Source organism: Varroa destructor, unplaced genomic scaffold (genome assembly GCF_002443255.2).
Source record: "Varroa destructor unplaced genomic scaffold, Vdes_3.0 BEIS01000001.1, whole genome shotgun sequence".
In the NCBI taxonomy this organism is placed as follows: domain Eukaryota; kingdom Metazoa; phylum Arthropoda; class Arachnida; order Mesostigmata; family Varroidae; genus Varroa; species Varroa destructor.
The window spans coordinates 53,814,355-53,831,293 of record NW_019211454.1 but is presented as its reverse complement, the minus strand read 5'-3'; the positions used below and the strand labels follow the sequence as shown (position 1 = coordinate 53,831,293).

General features: G+C 39.3%; 1 protein-coding gene and 1 long non-coding RNA gene across 6 annotated transcripts in view; one reads left to right on the top strand and one right to left on the bottom strand.

The window, feature by feature from the left end:
* The window catches only part of Ktl (BTB/POZ domain-containing protein Ktl), a 103,307-nt gene that overhangs the window by 45,662 nt on the left and 40,706 nt on the right, over window positions 1-16,939 (top strand). The gene's annotated exons all lie outside the window — the stretch shown is intronic.
* Window positions 1-16,939, bottom strand: part of LOC147758817 (uncharacterized) — a 55,075-nt gene that overhangs the window by 8,909 nt on the left and 29,227 nt on the right. Inside the window, exon 5 of the long non-coding RNA XR_015319400.1 lies at window positions 13,017-13,046. This is a non-coding gene — a long non-coding RNA (uncharacterized LOC147758817). The remainder of the gene's footprint in view (window positions 1-13,016; window positions 13,047-16,939) is intronic.

The following is a 16,939-nucleotide window of genomic DNA, read 5'->3' as shown; positions in this document are numbered from 1 at the left end:
GTGGCCAAAAAATTGTTGCATATTAATGCACACAACTCATGGCGCTTACTAGTTGTTACGAGGTCTACGTCATAGGAAATTATTGTCTTTATATTTATATCAAGCCACGAAATTGACAAAGGGTCAGAATAAGGTTATAAGCCCAGGACAATATAACACAAAAGCCTCTCCCAAATGGGGTTCATGTCTCTGGATTGATATAAAGCATATAAAAATTTCAAAGTGCATATATTTGACGAAGATAGAAAATGCATTTTCATTATCCATGAACTAGTTTAGATCCAGATCTCTAAACAAGACAGTGAATACTCTGATCTTAAAACGATTTAGCTCTGAAAGGGAATTTTGATTAGGGCTACAAAAGTGAATTGACTAGACATATCACACCTCAGAGATTTAATCTGTAACGACGATACATTGTGCGCTAGATTAAATTGAGCATATATAAAGTAGGCTGGAGACGCGTAAGTGATGACAGAAGTATTATTACACCCTCGTCACCGTAAGTCAGTAGCTCTCATTGGTGTTCTTTGCTTAGTCCCGCGTGTGCGGAGTCCATCGTTATTTTTTTAGAAAAAGAGCAACGAAGTACTAGCAGTAAAATAGCGGGTGGAAACGTGCATCGAATAAAGCACAGTGACTAAAAGCTACAGGAAATAGAAAATCAGTTGTAACAATATTCGGGTATTTGGCACGCTTCGAAAGTATTTCAACGGTATTAATAGTGTAGCTCCAACGATAGCCCGACGAAGCTTAAAAATCATAGGCGCATACCCTTTAGCTATATTTTCGATAATAATTGTCGCTACGACTAGCGTCTAGCCCTATACTTTCTGTTATCTCCTTCGTGATAATGTTACTCACATTTATCTTTAGTTGCCATCTCATTAGCAATATCTATGCGCGGCAAACGTCGCGGGATTGTAATGAGGGCAAATCGGCCACGTTGACAGCGGACGGAGGGTTATGGATGATGCCCCGCAGCCACTAACGCGTCACCTAAATGTTGACCCGGCTAAATTGCTATGCGGGAAAGTTACCGATTAAAAGATGAGTAACCAGTTCAATTATGCTATTTTCAATTGTTTTTCTGTAGCGATACACTTTGTTCAATGCCAAATCACAGCACGTACAAACTCATTGTTGTGTTAACAAAGCGGTGGCCAATAGCACAATGGAAAAGGATTGCTCAAAAACCGTGAGATGGATTTGATCAAAAGCTCCTTCAACGTTCGTAATGGCGTAACTCCTACAAGTCATGCCGAAACGCGAGTTAAGACAACGATAAACTTATTTCGCCAATATAAAAGAGCAGCTTAAGTTATTATTCAATATCTTGATAGCTGTTTGAGGATTACAATTATTATTGCTTTTCTATTCAAGTACATTGGTTGTACAGTATAAGTCATTGGCCGAACTTGAACGAGTGAGCTATAGATTCAGGCGTTCGAGCCAGTACATCGACTTACTTAGTTAATTAATTATAGTCATTACTTAAATAAATATAGTTACGCAACGTAAAAATAAGATAGGCTTACTCGGATATTTATATGTTATAGCATATATATTTATATTAGGTCATATGAAGTTGTGATTACCAACATACTCGTTTGCACTTACGTCTGTGTTGGTCCTCTCTTCTACTAATCAACCCTAACAGCTGACGAGTAAGCCGGTGGAAGAATAACTAAGGAATACCTACAGATTAAGAATGACCTATGGCTCCTCTAATCATAATAAGAGCTTTAATATTGTTTTATTGCCAAGTGGGTTGCAATGATGATTCGCACAACAAACGAACTTCAACGGTTGCGTCGTAACGTCGGTGGAGCTAATTTCCGGTCAAAATTTTTATTTTCCAGTAGTAGGTTTGCAAGAAACAGCGAGGCTTAAACTTCAGAAAAGCCTTTATCAAAACGATTTTCCATTGTTCGCCAGTGACTATTCAATGATTTCGGGAAGCTTTCCCGCGGCTAGCTCTGTTGATTGCGTTGCTGCTTGTTGTAAACAGCTTTCGCTAAAAAATTTCGATTTCAGGCCAGCCGCTTCCATTTCAGGCTGTTAAAGCCCTTTGGTGACCCCGACTTCATTAGTTACTGGTTTCTTCGAGCTGCTATCGTTCCTTTGACATCGTACGAACATCGCCTCTATATGCGATCTATTTTGTAGGCCAAACAATACAACGAGCGCGTTCCTTCGCTGGCGCGTAAAAATCCCTTAAGGGTGCTTAGGCACCGGCATCTCTCGTCTGTCCCTCACATTCAGCGTTGATTTCCTTTTGTGCATGGAACTCCACTAGCTTTTAAAGATGAAATCTACAAAAATTTAATCCTGTTTAAAGCCTCCTTTCTCACGGCCGCGTTTACATTTGCTTCTTGCCTACCGCTAAGCCTCCACTGTGGGGTACCTAATGCAATGAGTCAACTGGGGTTGTTCCACTTTAACTGTATTCAATGTATGGTTCACCGCACTAAGCCTAAATAAATATAACGATATAGCCAAAATGGTGGAGGTTTCACATCTCAAAACGTTCCTCACACTCTAATGCCTCAAAACGTTTCGGCAAAAATTTCCTCTGCAATACTTTAGTTCAGTAAATATAGCCTGTTCTTGGACGTATTCTCTTTAAGGCAACAAAGTTTCGTGTGCACATATAGGTGCATCTTAGAAAGTAGGTCTTTAAGCATCGTCAACACCCTATTTACGTTGAGATTTTCCCGTATGGTTCATTCCCGTGGAATGAACGGTGATCGTTGTCTCAGTGACAAAAGCTGTCACTATATGCGTGACTGCTTTGACGAAAGCCACGAGATGAAGCTGTCAGTTGTTTGACGCTGAAGGGCGGATGTCAGATTACAGACCTGTATCCCTGCGTACTTTGCATTGTAAAAGTGTATCGTCCAGACCGTTCTTTTACGGCCATATTGGCTTAACCTCTCCATAGCATTTACCTCTTTCGAAGTTTTGCTGCCACATGGACGAGGCTGAGAAGCAATGAAAAGATGTACTTGCGCTAATACAACGCACTGTTTGACCGTCTTTTTTCAAAACCTTTAGTTTGTCATATTTAATTAACCATGTGAGCACGAATATTTTGTGGAAAACGATTGTTGCTTAAACATTTGTTTTACGGAAGAAAGCTTTTTATGTTTTTGATGTTTTCTTGCCGCGGTTGCAATTGAAAAGTACTATGATACTCAACAAACCTCCATAGTTGCTACGTTTCCAGTAGACGGTCCGTGTTTAGTTGTTATATAATTCACTTTAATGGTCTCCTGAATATGAAAATAATGTCAGCTGTTATGCGAATGAATTACTTATTACAGAGATTGGCAATCATGACTGGCCATGCTTCAACCAATCGGTACATTATACGTGCCTTGTGATGAATACCTGCGCACAGTCTGCAAAGCTCTGCACATTAATGGCGTCGTGTCATATAGTTGAGCCTTAATTCAAATATTATTAGGTAGACAGCGTGAAGTAGAAACACTTATGTAGATAGATTACTTCGTTCATTTTGCATTGATTGGTAATCTTGTACATACGACACCTAGTAGTGGCCTCTTAAGTTTCTGTGATATTTACCTCATTTTAATGCTAGTACAGCCGAAAAAGTAGGTCCGTACACCTAGGTAAAGTCCCAATTAAGTTATCATTACCGACTTTGACTACCATAGCGTAAGATTCTGCGTCAATGGTACCACTGGCTGTTTATTAGACTGAAACCACCAAGTAGAGCAGGGCTTTTACGTGTCATCGCTACTATCGAACTCGCAAAAACAATAGCCGATTGCTTACCTGGCACATTTGACAGTCTAGATTGAGGAGTGAATAATAAAAGTTATGCGTCAAATTGGTAGTTCGATTGTAAGTTGTTGGAAAAAAACCCAAACATAATTTTATCAGATGATTTTATCAAGATCTAATTTATGTGCGTTTAATACTAGGTTATCCAAGCTCGAGATTAAATAGTTAATGTAGATACATACTAAACAAAATCAATTTCGATTAGTATTCACTAGGTAAGATTTCAAAATGATTTGGTAGTTGCGGAATGAGGAACTACATTACTATGGACGACTAGCACGCGTAAGTGCCTGGCGCTCCTTTCAACATCTGCCCTAGGCAAAAGTTTCAGAGACTTTTCGTTTTTTTTTTCTAAGCTTTTGGAGACTGTAACACATGAGCCTACATAAGCTGGCCTTACATCTTTTAATGGAAATTCGGACGTTTCTAGCATAAGTTTTCGTTTTTCTAGAAAAGGTCGGTCACAGCTCGCAGAAGGTTCGAGAGCACTTTGCAAGTTCGAATGTCTGCTTAAGCTGCACCGAATTGAGGAGAGGAATTCGTTAAATAATCGAGGATGTTAAAGAATATTCAGTTGACACGAAAAAAACCAAACAGAAACATTTACTCGAGATCAGGTAAACCTAAAAGCTAGCTCGGCAAGTTACACACGTTAAGGGTTTGATGCGTCAGATTCTTCTACTCACCAATTCATTTTCAAGTTAACACGAAGTCAGCCGAATTCATTTATTAGAGTACCTATTTTGTTATATTTACTTCTTCTATAACGTTGCAGGCCTTACATTGGGTGATTTGCTCGTGCAGCGTTGCCCCTCGTCCGGCGGTCACTCTGATGTGCGCTTGGTTTTACATAGGAATTTCATGTCAATATCTGCTAAATAACTGTGTTATTTGTCTTATCTGCAAGATACTTTTCATTACAAGCGGTTGCGTGTGTTCATTCAGATATTGCCCCGTGTCATTTTCTGTTTTGATCCGAATAATGAATCAAATCAAGCTACTAAACGATACAGTGATGATCTTTGTCCATGATCTCATCTTGACTAATCTCCCCATGTCTTTATCACTCTGCGTTGACTTTTCATACGTCGTTATCTGTTCTATCCTCGACGGATTTATCTTAACGAACGTTTTCGGGAATATTTCGAAAAACTCAGCTCAACGGCAGTGTTCCCGTCAATATCAAGGTTCTCAGCAGTTTTTGTTTCACGTCGTTGAAAAATTCTATTGCACTCTCTGTTTGCTCTTTCTTTCAGCCAGTGAAGAGCGAAGTAATCGCGAACGAAAGAGCTCGCTTTGACTCTCGCCGCTCCCTTTACATGGTCGGGCTGTTGCTGGCTAAGCAAGCAAATATCACGTTAGTTTTTCTTAAAAATTACTCCACGTTGAGCGTTGTAAAGCGGTTATCGCGCCCTAAAACTGCGATCTCACTCCAGGATCTTGATGGAGTTAGCCAGAGTCTTTTCTTATTCCGTCGGCTGGCCTTGTTCGAGTTTCATGGCCGGACAACGTGCACAGCATTTAGTGGCAACTGCTTATGGGACGGTGATCAGTTTCTTTGGACGGGAATCAATTTTCACGTACACACAAATGCACGCATACTGATGATTAAATTTCATCATAATAGACATTTGTTCACAGTTTTTCTTCTACTACGAAGTGAGTTGATCCCGTCGACTCTTCGACGGATATGGGACAAGCCTTTCAACACAACGTAGAACGCTTGAGAAGTTCTAATTTTGAATAATATTTTTCGACTATATGCACAGACATATATATATGAAGGTAAGCAACCTTTTCGTTCGCCAATCAGGAAAAGCTCTTCTTTAGCTAGATAGTGTATCCGTAGCTAGATATTCAATAGGAGTAAACGAAAAGAATTTTCCGCAACAAACGTTGTCTGAAGCTATTGTCCACCATGCAATTTGAATACATCGTTGTCCTTGCAGCAGCAGCAGCAGAAGAGATACGACGTTGGAATGAGACTTGATATCTGAAAAATTTTTTGTCTTCGAGAAATGAAGATCTCTTTCGACGGATCAGACGGGTGCACGATGCAAATCCTTGAGTAGCAGATCTACATGCACTGAATAACAGCTGAACAAAATACTGCAATATCGCTGAGATCCATTATCGCCAACGAGTTTTTCTAGACTTTCACTCTCGGTGAGTAAACTTCATATTGAGAATTTCTATCTAGTTGAGTCCACTAGCCTGGAGTTAGCTGGGACGAAGGCGAAACGTGTGAGCGTACGCCTCGAACGTGCGCCGATGAGCACGGCAGCGATTCCCCCTTACCTCTCCCTCCGTTCCTCCATTATTTCTATTCATTTAAAATAATCTTAAAGAAGAGCACGTCTGCTGGAGCACGTCATTTGACACACGTCTTTCGCAATCATATTCGCACTATTTTTGTCCGACAGCCACTTGAGTAGTTCGTCATCGTCAAAAATCTAAATGAAACCTTTGAATCATACTTTGGTTAGTATGTTGCATCTAGTCCTGAGGCGCTTCTTGCATAGGATAGGGCACGATAAATCGAGTCGTCAACGCTGTTTTTAAGCCATCGATCCTTTTTACGAAAAAAATCTATTACGAACGAGCGAAACGCAAAACGTTGTCGACAATAAAAGATGCGGGACTGTGAGAATAATGGCATTAGTAGTCGTTCTTAAAGGCTCGATTTAACCATTGAACCAGTTTAAAGGGACCAAAGAAAGGTCTGGTAGAAATGCGTATGTGTGATTGCATTTAAAGCTGATGGTTTAATTAAGTAAACAAACCTCGCTACGATGGTCTGTTTAGAACTAATATACATGCTCCAATCAATTGTCGTCTGCTTGCTTTTATTTTCCATATCGCAAGAAAGATTTGTTCGACTGCGTCATCGAACCGCGTGCAGCAGCAGTGTAGACAGATAATATTTTCTCTTCAAGCAGTATATTTTTTCAGCTTGTAACCGATTTAATTAAAACCTTTATTCAAAGATGTTAAATGCGCTATGATATAAATAGTACATTTTTCCTAATATATCACTATATGCACTGGTACAAGACACCGGAAAACGTTTCTAGTAGCCTCTTGTCGTGGCAAAATCGATCACAGGCCTAGCTAGAATAAAAAAAAAACTAGCTTTTATGCCACGTTACAGCTTTTCCTTCTATCTCTAGGGAAACATGGGGCACCCTTTACGTGTATGATACTTTTAAAAAATATATATGCAGATGTTATTAATGTACAGGTGCAACAACAATTTTTGAATCTGACTTCCAAAACTTATGGGGCATAGGCTAAAATAGGGCGTATTTCTAAGAACTATTGATGATCGTCGTTATCCTATCAACAATTATTATTAGCTACGTTTTGCTATACAAAATTATGATTTCAATATATGATAATTATAGCTCGCTTTATAACGGGAGTGATTTACGGTACATTAAAAAAGCAAAGCTACAGTAATCTGGATCGTATGCCAACGAAAGCCTATGTAACGGCGTTCCGTATGTCTCTCGTCGTTATGTGATGGTCAGTGTATGAGGATATTTTTCAGGCATATCCAGAAACATATCTTACTAGTTGTCTTACTGACAATTTTCGATAGGGTTTGTTAGCGGATGTTCATTGGTAATAACGTAGTATATGAAAAGAGTATTTAACAGACATAATAAATATGGGCAGGATAGATGACAGAGATATAGGGCCAGAAAAAGTTTCCTCACACAGGCATTCGCAATGCGATAGGCAGTGATCTGCCAGTTTTAACTAGCGGCTATTCTTCCATGATTCGTACGCTAAGATTGCTAAATTGAAATATGTATGTATGTGTATATATATATATATATATATATATATATATACAGACCTGATAATTAAATGATTAATTAACGACCCCATCTTGGGTAAAACATGAAAAACCTGTTACCTGTTATTAAAACAATAATTAATGATTTCCTCATTTTTCTAATAACAAAGGCCAACAAAATGTCTCTATAGTATTTCTCAGTAGTGACAGTTAGCGGAGCATTATCAAAATAACAATCTCATCTGATGACGGAGCAATATCCAGACGGGCTACATTTGTTAAATAGGGTAATTCATTTTTTTTGTCTCACGTCTTCCTCACCTACAGAATGATGGAGCCCGTTTCTTCTTTCAGCCATGCCTGCCTAAGACTAAAGTCCAACGGTGACTACCATAATCACCAAGACCCGATCTCGTGCGCCTGGCCAACCTACCTAAACCTAGTCACCTTCTCGAGCATTATTTGGCAGATTCGAACTATCGTTTATCCCTTTGGACTAGCGATGCCCCGTAAATATTTGCCAGCACAGATAAAGGGTTTGATCAGCGTGTTCGCAGAGCGAAGCGGCCAAAGCTAAATCAAGACAACGGCATGTCGCCACAGTTTTACCAAGAGCTTATCGAATGTTGTTTCCGTACGGAGATTCAAAATGACCCCCCCCCGTCTATGCCTTGACCTCTTACTCCCCTTTGTCTTTATATACTGTGTTGATTTGTGGTAGATCGGTAAGAAGCAGTTGACGCAGCGATAAGTGACGAAAGGACTGCGGGTAAGTTTGACTGGGCGTAGGACTACAGGTACCACTCGATCTAAATATGGAATTAGACATTTCAAAAAGACAAGAAACACTGTGGGAGCTGCCGAAGGCGCCGAAATTCAGACTCGTTATTTTTGCAATCGTTGCTGCCGATTTGGACATTCGTGCCGCTATTCTCTTCTACCCCTCTGCGTACGTTCGTCGTCAGTAGTTTCCAGGCCCTATGTCCTTCCCACACTCGTTTAGCGATTTCTACTCTCCCTCCAACTCCAAAATGTCACTGTCCTTTTGGGCTGACCCTTAAGTTGTGGACCATCAGTCCCTCCCTCGGCGACTCCAGACATCTCGTTACCTCCACTCAAATGTTCTACTCATCGACGTTTGGCCTAGGTCACTTACCGGGTCGCATGAAAATATGCTTGAATTTTGTACCAATTAAACGATAGTAATATTGTCGTTCAAATTGGTTTCACCACAGGGAACGGCCGCAGCGGGAATGAGCGGGGCGGCAATTTTATCAACGCCAAACTAGATCGATCATGTATAAGATTGAAGTGCAGGCTGAATCAAATTAGATTACAAATGTCGACGATTCAGAGGAAGCCTGACAGCGACAGCAGCAAGCACAGCTCAAATCAATGGCGATTTACGGATCCGTCCATCTAAACCCCACCTACCTATTTAGATGTTAGGGTTGTCCTTAGCAGAGAGCTTTTGTCTCCGACAAAGACCCTACTAAGGCATCAGCACACACGATATCGTAAAGAAGAATAAGGATACGTTTGCACTGATTAAGCTTTACTTCATGCAATAGTCATGCTACGTGAATACGAATATATTTGTACATCAAATGTTAAGTAACCAAAGGTCAGTGGAATAGGGGTCAATTATTTACGGTGCGTTTTTTTTTAAATTTATGTATATATAGCTCATTTGAACACATCTAAAGCACAAAAAATGTCTTTTATAACATTTCGAACCCAGTTGAAACCAGAAGAGTCTCAACCTAGAAGACTTGATGCAGCAATTTCATTACCTCTTAACATATCTAATACAAGTTGTTGCAGTAGAAATTAACTCATACGTTTGTCTCATGTAGTTGACACAATCCGGTGAGCAGCTTCTTCCAATAAGTTTATCTTGGAAGGACTGGAGCCTCAAAAGCCGAAAGGCAAAAAATAATTTTTACATTTATATTTGTTTGCTTTTGACGTTTTAATAATTATCTTAATAGTCCTTTTGAAATACGCATGAAATATCGTTAAGTTTTCATAGAAAATATAATGCAAATTTGGATGCATTTCTGCTCGGGATAAGCGGCACGCTCTGGACATGCTTCTGCTTCCCTTTTAACACATGTACTCTGCCCTGGCGACGTAAAGACGAACCTGCTTCTCATCGCCTCAGCTCATGCTCAGATACTATAGTTTCCTGAATATGAATTGACCACCTTATATTCAAATAATCACGTTACCTAATCGATGAAGTGTTTAAGCGCTAAACGTCCTTATTGTATACATTGAGTACATCAGAGGCTTCCAGCATAACACCGCAGCGCCGACTCAAATCACTCAAACTCTATTGACAGTGTGCAGTATAAACTAACAGGCGCCAAAATTATTTGTACTTGCGTATTTACAAGCATATTTTCTGTACACCGATGATAGCCGATGGCCAAAAAAGCAACAATAAGTGTTTTAATAACTAAATGAGCCTGCCACAACCTGGAAAGTTACAAACGATAAGCTTAATGCCTTAGATTGAGGAAAGGTAAACACTGGCCTGTTCGTCTTAGAGAAGCTCATTCCAAATAATGAACTTTAAATAGAGAAGGAAAATCGGTTCTTGTTCAAAAATCCCTTACGCATGTAATAAAGGGCGTATGACCTTATTTTTTCCAACCTCAAACCCTAGCGTAACCCCTCCGAGGACAAACCTGTATGACCATCTGACAGCTTCATATATGGAGGCGAGCACTCGTGTATGCTAATGATGGGTGCCTCGTTTGACAACAAAAATCTTGTCTAGTAACGAGTAGTAGTTTTTGTTATCGTATAGCGAAAAAGGCATTATGCACGCAAAAGCCGCCAAGGCAAGCTTTTCTTTTCATCCTATTTAGCAATCGATGTATGTACGCATGATTCGACATCACGCCGTGCGTTATGTGCCGCAGCATTCGATCTTGAGAAGTATTCGATTGTTCTCGTGACGCGTCCTATGCTTGTATGCATACGTATAATCGCAATGACAAAGGCTAGAAATCGCGTAAATATCATTGGCCATCTATCGTATGCAAAGTTCAATGTAGTTCTCCTGTAATTGTATTTTCGAGACTATTCTGAGCTGATGACACTGCGAAGGTTCTTGTTATCGACTTCCATGTATCTGTCGTTCCTGTTGCTACTGTTATGAAATGCAACCGAACTGGCATCGAAGAAGATAAAACCTATTCTCTCAGTCTTGTTTTCAATATTATACTAATTGAACGTAAGCAGATTTGCGAAGGCAAATACAAGGAGCTTTTCTGTCTCTACCACGACATGCCGTGGAGCTTAAAGGTGATGTAAAATAGCCTTTGAGTGTAGACTACTAAGGCCTTAGGAGACTGCTAATGCAGACGTTTCTAAAGGAAATCGCGTAAGGCGCGATTCAATACGGTTTACTGTAGTACTAAATTTGTCACACAGATCTATTTGGGTTTCTATGACGAAAAGAATTTGACTTTATCATATAACAACCTTGATGTACTAGCGACGATATTGGCGGGTCAAAAGCCATGAAGTAATAGAGTTTTTTTATAATTTCGAAAATTTTAAATGTCTGAACAGCTCTGGCCTGTACTATCACTTGAGCCATACATCCAGATACTTAAACCTTAGTTTACTGAATAAATTAGACCATGGAAGCTTTTAATACAGTAATATTTTTTCCATAAATTTCCGCTTAAACGGTATTTGCTTAGCGTGGTTTAAACTAAATGCACCTCAGCCGTTGTGCAGGCTGCTGCTAAGCTGTTTTTTTTTTCTTATTCTGCATTATTTGAGATGAGGGAAAAATGTTGCTTCTAAAGGTAATCAGCAATCAGGATTCCCGGCTCGAAATCCTGAACTATAATCTTCGTGTACTGTTATATCGTCTGAACACCTTAATGAAGGTGGTAAACAATTGCGTTAAGTGTTCACTGTTCATGGCACGTCCTGGCATAAGAAACTCGCTTAATTCAGCTTAACGTTGAACTGAGCCAAATTAGATTAAATAACAGCTATCCCTATACGAATATAAAGAAATATGTCGGTCTAAACGGCACGTCCAGTTCAGCACCTACTTGCCGCGATATACGACCGATACCTGGAACGGTGACTAGGTAATGGGCAGACATACTAGGCTAAACGTAGAATGCAATTATTAACTAATCGTCCCCTAAACTTATCGGTTTCGCTGCGTCGGAGAACCTTAAGTGAAGACTACCATGTCGAAACACTGAAGCTGCTCTTTTCTAAGCTTCCATCATTGAACTTCCGGACTAAAAGCAATTATTGTTTAAGAAAGAACCTTTAATTAGGTAACGATCTATCGATAGTTTTTTTTTCACAGTATAACGAAATAACTTTCTTAGAAGTCTCTCCAAGAAGACCACGTTTGCAGCAAATTTTAGTTTGTCCTACTGAGATATAACTCCCCTAAACCGTTCGGGAGGACGTCACTCTCAGACACGCACTCGCCGGGGGACATCTCGAGTGAGGGCCGCATATGGCTTGCCAAAGTGCTGTCGATATGGGTCGAAATAAAGAGCAGATTGTGCGTCTAGTATTTCTTTTATAGTCTGTAAGATACAGTAAAACATGACAAAACGCAAAGCCCTTGGGCATACCTTTTCCAACTAATATTTTCGTTCGAACAACAAAGGAAGAGGTAAGTTCAGTCAGAGGAAAACACTCTAGAAAGCAATAAATTCACTGTTTACTACACTGGTTTCGGCAAGTTGAAATTCGCATTTAGCCAATCTATCTTCAAAAATCCGGTCGGTGTATGCTTTAAAAATAATGAAATTGCTTATGACTATTAAATTTGGCATAGTAAACCCCACTATGGGACTAGAGCTTGTTGACCCTAATAAACATCAAGTATATCTCTTCGTCTGAAATTCTAGACTCGGTGTGTGAAATAAGGGGAACTCACAGAAGTTGCTTGATTACGATCTTAAAGGTTAGATTATTTCCTGTTTCATAGTCCCACTAGACAAATGAAACCTTGCCACGACAGTTCAGTGATGGCATGGTTGCCGATTAACTTTGCAGACATTGGCAGATCTAAAACTAGGCGTAAATATATGTTCCTATACGTTAACGGTCAATCGCTGAAGCAATATTTAAAAACAGTACCTGACCGAAACACATAGTCGGCACAGAGGTCATGCATTTTATATTAATATTAACATATCCTTGGTTACAGATTCACAGCAGCACTGACTTTCCAACACAGATTATAAAGTAGAAACTTGGAAAACGAATATTGTATATATTGTTTATAATTGTAACAATGATATGTGCTAGGATTAGGCTACAATAAAGCACAGCTGTTTTTCATAGATCCCGCATCACTCGCGCTAATTACTAAAAACATATTTATGACAATCGTATCACTTACAAGAGCCGAGAAGAATCACTCTGTGTTAATCTGAAATGCAAACAAAGGGACCTGAAAAGTTACGATGATTATACGATTATATAATATATATGTGCATCTACGTTGGGTACCCGAGTTTCTGTAATCCCGAGTTTCGAAAATAGATCTGTGCCCTAAATTTGAATTTATCTGCCCAAAATAACCTCTGATCACAATTAGACGATGTTAAAATTTTATGACATATATATATATATATTATATATATATATATGGCATCTTAATTTCCGTCCAATAAGCAGATTTATCACTATACTGTTATAAGTGACTAGAAGAAGACGAAGGTACTTGTAGACGTGTTTCACGTTATGCTATTTATAACTCCTACATAAAAAACTAAGTACGCAATGTATTGAATTTTTATATATAATATGTATATCTTTTGTTAGCCGACCAGTTGCATTTGGGATAGTCTAAAATATGAAAATACGCAAGGCCCGCTGACTACATCGAAAGCACATATAGGTTATAGCATAAAACTTTGGTACAAAAGTCTAGTTGATGATTCAAACTTGCTATTAAAAAATGCGTGAAGCAATAATATCGGCCGCTTCGAAAGTTTAACTCTCATATAGACAATTTTTACACATATACCGGACAAGCAACGCATCAAGACCCAGTTGGATAACAGTGCGAAATTGAGTAATACTTGATCTATGAAACATAAGTTTTGTTTGTGTATATATATATACATATATAAAAGTCTCAAAATAATAGTCATAATCTTCACAATACGACGTATACAGGGCGTACTAGATGCTAGTGCTGCAATTGTGTACATGTGCGCGGAACAGAGCTCCTTGATAGATTGAATCCTCGCAACATATTACTGGGCTGTTTGTGCTCCACCGCAGGGGTTACCCTTTTTATGGGTAAACTAGCAGTTTAGACAGGTTAGATGGACCCATGGTGGTCAATAAGATGTAAATAAAGCAATGCATTATCATTTCGCGCTCTATATAACAATGTGTCTAGCGATATCTATTCGGCCTAAGAAGAGTGCTTGAGAACGACGGGAGTTATTTAACTACCAGTATCTTTTTGTGATCACAGAGTGGCTATGCAGTGATTATAATATGACAAGCATTTATTAAGTGTGTTTATAGAATACTGGAAAAACCTTCTGAAGGGTGCAAGAGTTAAAAACGGCCTCGGCCTGAAGTCGCAGCTACCATGGCATTGTTGTAGTGTGCCTATAGATTGTTGACTGGGTTGGGCAGAAAGCTTTTTTTCAAACAACTCGGTACGACATGTTGCCATCTTATCAGCCTATAAACGTGAATCACATTAAAGATGAACATATCATTTTTTGGAAAATGAATAAAGAAAAAATGTATCTTCTCTGTACGCGGCCTTCTAGTGATGGCCTCCTAGTAAAAAAAATCGAAGTCAGCTATTAGCTATGCGGAATACGCTGCTCATTTTATTCCAAAGAGTCATTGTTAGAGTAGTCACCTCGAATAGAAGAAGCCAAACATGTCTGTAGCCCATTGCCTAATGGTCATAGGGTAATCACGACATATGTCGTGCGGTGGCCCATTAAAATGGTCACATTGAACCAACTGTAACGACGACCCCGCCTAATAGTTAATTAAATTCTTAAGGAAGCTTTCTACTCAATTGTATTGATAGCATGACTCAATGAAAGGGTACAAGGAACGAGACGATGTTAACAAGAAAGGGCAAAAAAACTCATTTGATTTATTCGTTCGTATCCGAGAAGGAATGACAATAGTCGTGTTTTTTTTTTTTTTCTATGATTTCCTCATTTTTTTTCCCCTAAATATACTCTGCTTCAGTAACGGGTGTATTTGACTGCTGATAGATGAGCATGTATAACGATAAAGTAACTTCAAGCGTGCATTATTCGTACTTGAATGTAGTTCATCATTGAAAGTAATGCTTTTTTGCGTAGCTAAGACAAGGCGCGCTCAAGCGAGTTCACAAAGGAGAGCGCTACTGCAACAAAAGCCAAAGGCCCTCATACGTACACCTTATACCATCTGCTTGCAGTATACATATTTAGCCATGTAACCGCAAAAAGGCCTGATCCAAACCGCTTTTCAGTCGACTCGTAGTCAGTATGGACTCTTTTTTCTTGTACTACTTTGCACGATGACAATAGAGCAACATGGACCCAACAAAGGTTCAAGAATTTAAACGGCCCTTTCACAAAAAGTCTTTGTACCATCTTAGAATCTTCCAGGAGATGCATTACTCCTTCGAGCCAGCCTCGCTGATAATATCCAATCGAATTTTTCATGCTCGATGTCTGTTGTTGGGAATGCAGTCAGTTCATATCGGGTGTTCTTCAAATCGATGTACTCAAATAAATGAGAAATCTATTTCTTTGTAAAGGGACGACCTTCAGAATGGAGTTATGATTATTCGGTGTCAAATGTAGATCTCTATGGACCGCCCCTATTTCTTATACAGCCTCGTAAGTGTGTGCACAGACCTTACACTCTAACTATAATAGTACTTTGATATAGCCGCAATTTTTCTTCCGAAGGTTAACTGCAATTGCAGTACGTACAGGGTGCAGCGAATACTAATATGTGAAATCGTTTGTCTTAACGAGTAATGCCTAATCTGTTTGTTTTGCGAAGCAACCATCGTAGTGCTATCCGTGAGTGTATTTTTTCTAAAAATTATTTATTGGTAATAACACGCGCTATATCGACGTGTATTCAAGTGTTCGTCCAAACGTAAGTATAATAAAATCTATCTATCAAGGTATTTTGATGATTAGCAGTACAGTCAACGAAATCATAGCCTAGAAGACGATGTCAGCCTCTCTTAGATCGTCGCCTTTTACAGTCAGGTCTAGATAGTAAGGACGGTCGTTGGTTAACCTTGTACATCCTTTTGTGCCGTCTAAATAACTCCGGACGACTCTCGCCGTAAGACATTAGTAAAAAGAACAATATTCACAAATATTGTAGTGGGTCACACACGCTCGGAGCAGAAAAAACCTGCAGCTGCCCTTCGGGCCACTGGTCTGCCAGCTTATATCAATGTAGTTATTGACCAGGCAGGTGCTTGATACCTCTGAAGAAGACATCAGCATTTTCAGTTGCATCGGTCTTTTAACCGGAACCGTCGTAAGACAACGAAAGTATAACAGCAGCAGTCCTTCCGTCTCACTCCGAAAGTGGCCGGTAATTGTTGCTTACGTCAACAAATGATTGTAAGCCAATAATCAAATGGAGCAATATCATTCAAATGGTAGTGACTGACGAGTTGGGAACGTAATGCCTTGTCGAAGTATTGCTTTAAACTAAGCTTCACTTAGCTTATGATAAGGTCGTATTGTTGAGTAAGTACGATGTTGTTTCTACTCGGCTAAACATATCGAATATATAAAACTAGAGAACAAATAAAGCTATAGTATCTAAGCTTCTTCAATGATCGGTCGGATGTATAGACTCAGAATTATCCATATATAAAACAACGTTTTATATATCTGTAACTGTTGTTTAAATCTGAGTAGCATGTAATTACGACAGATGGACAGACGCATCAATATGACGCTATGGGTTAGTCAACAACATACTTAAAGTTAGCCGAACACACGTTATACTTAATGCGGCCATAATAATTTCCGTAGTTTAGGGCTTTTGCCATCTTTCCATTAATATAATATTTCGAAACGACCGAATAGCGCTGGGAAAGTGTTGGTAGGAAGAACATTTTAAAACACATCGCCGTTGGTATTCGACGTAACTGTACGACGTGACGGGACGAATAAACGGCACAAAGGATGGCGTGAGGATGACGAATCGATTCTGACGCCGATATCGCTGTTTATCCACCAGAATCCTAGTTATTAGGTGACAAAACATTTTATGTACAATCGGTCGGTTATCGTATTGCTTGCTTCCGAA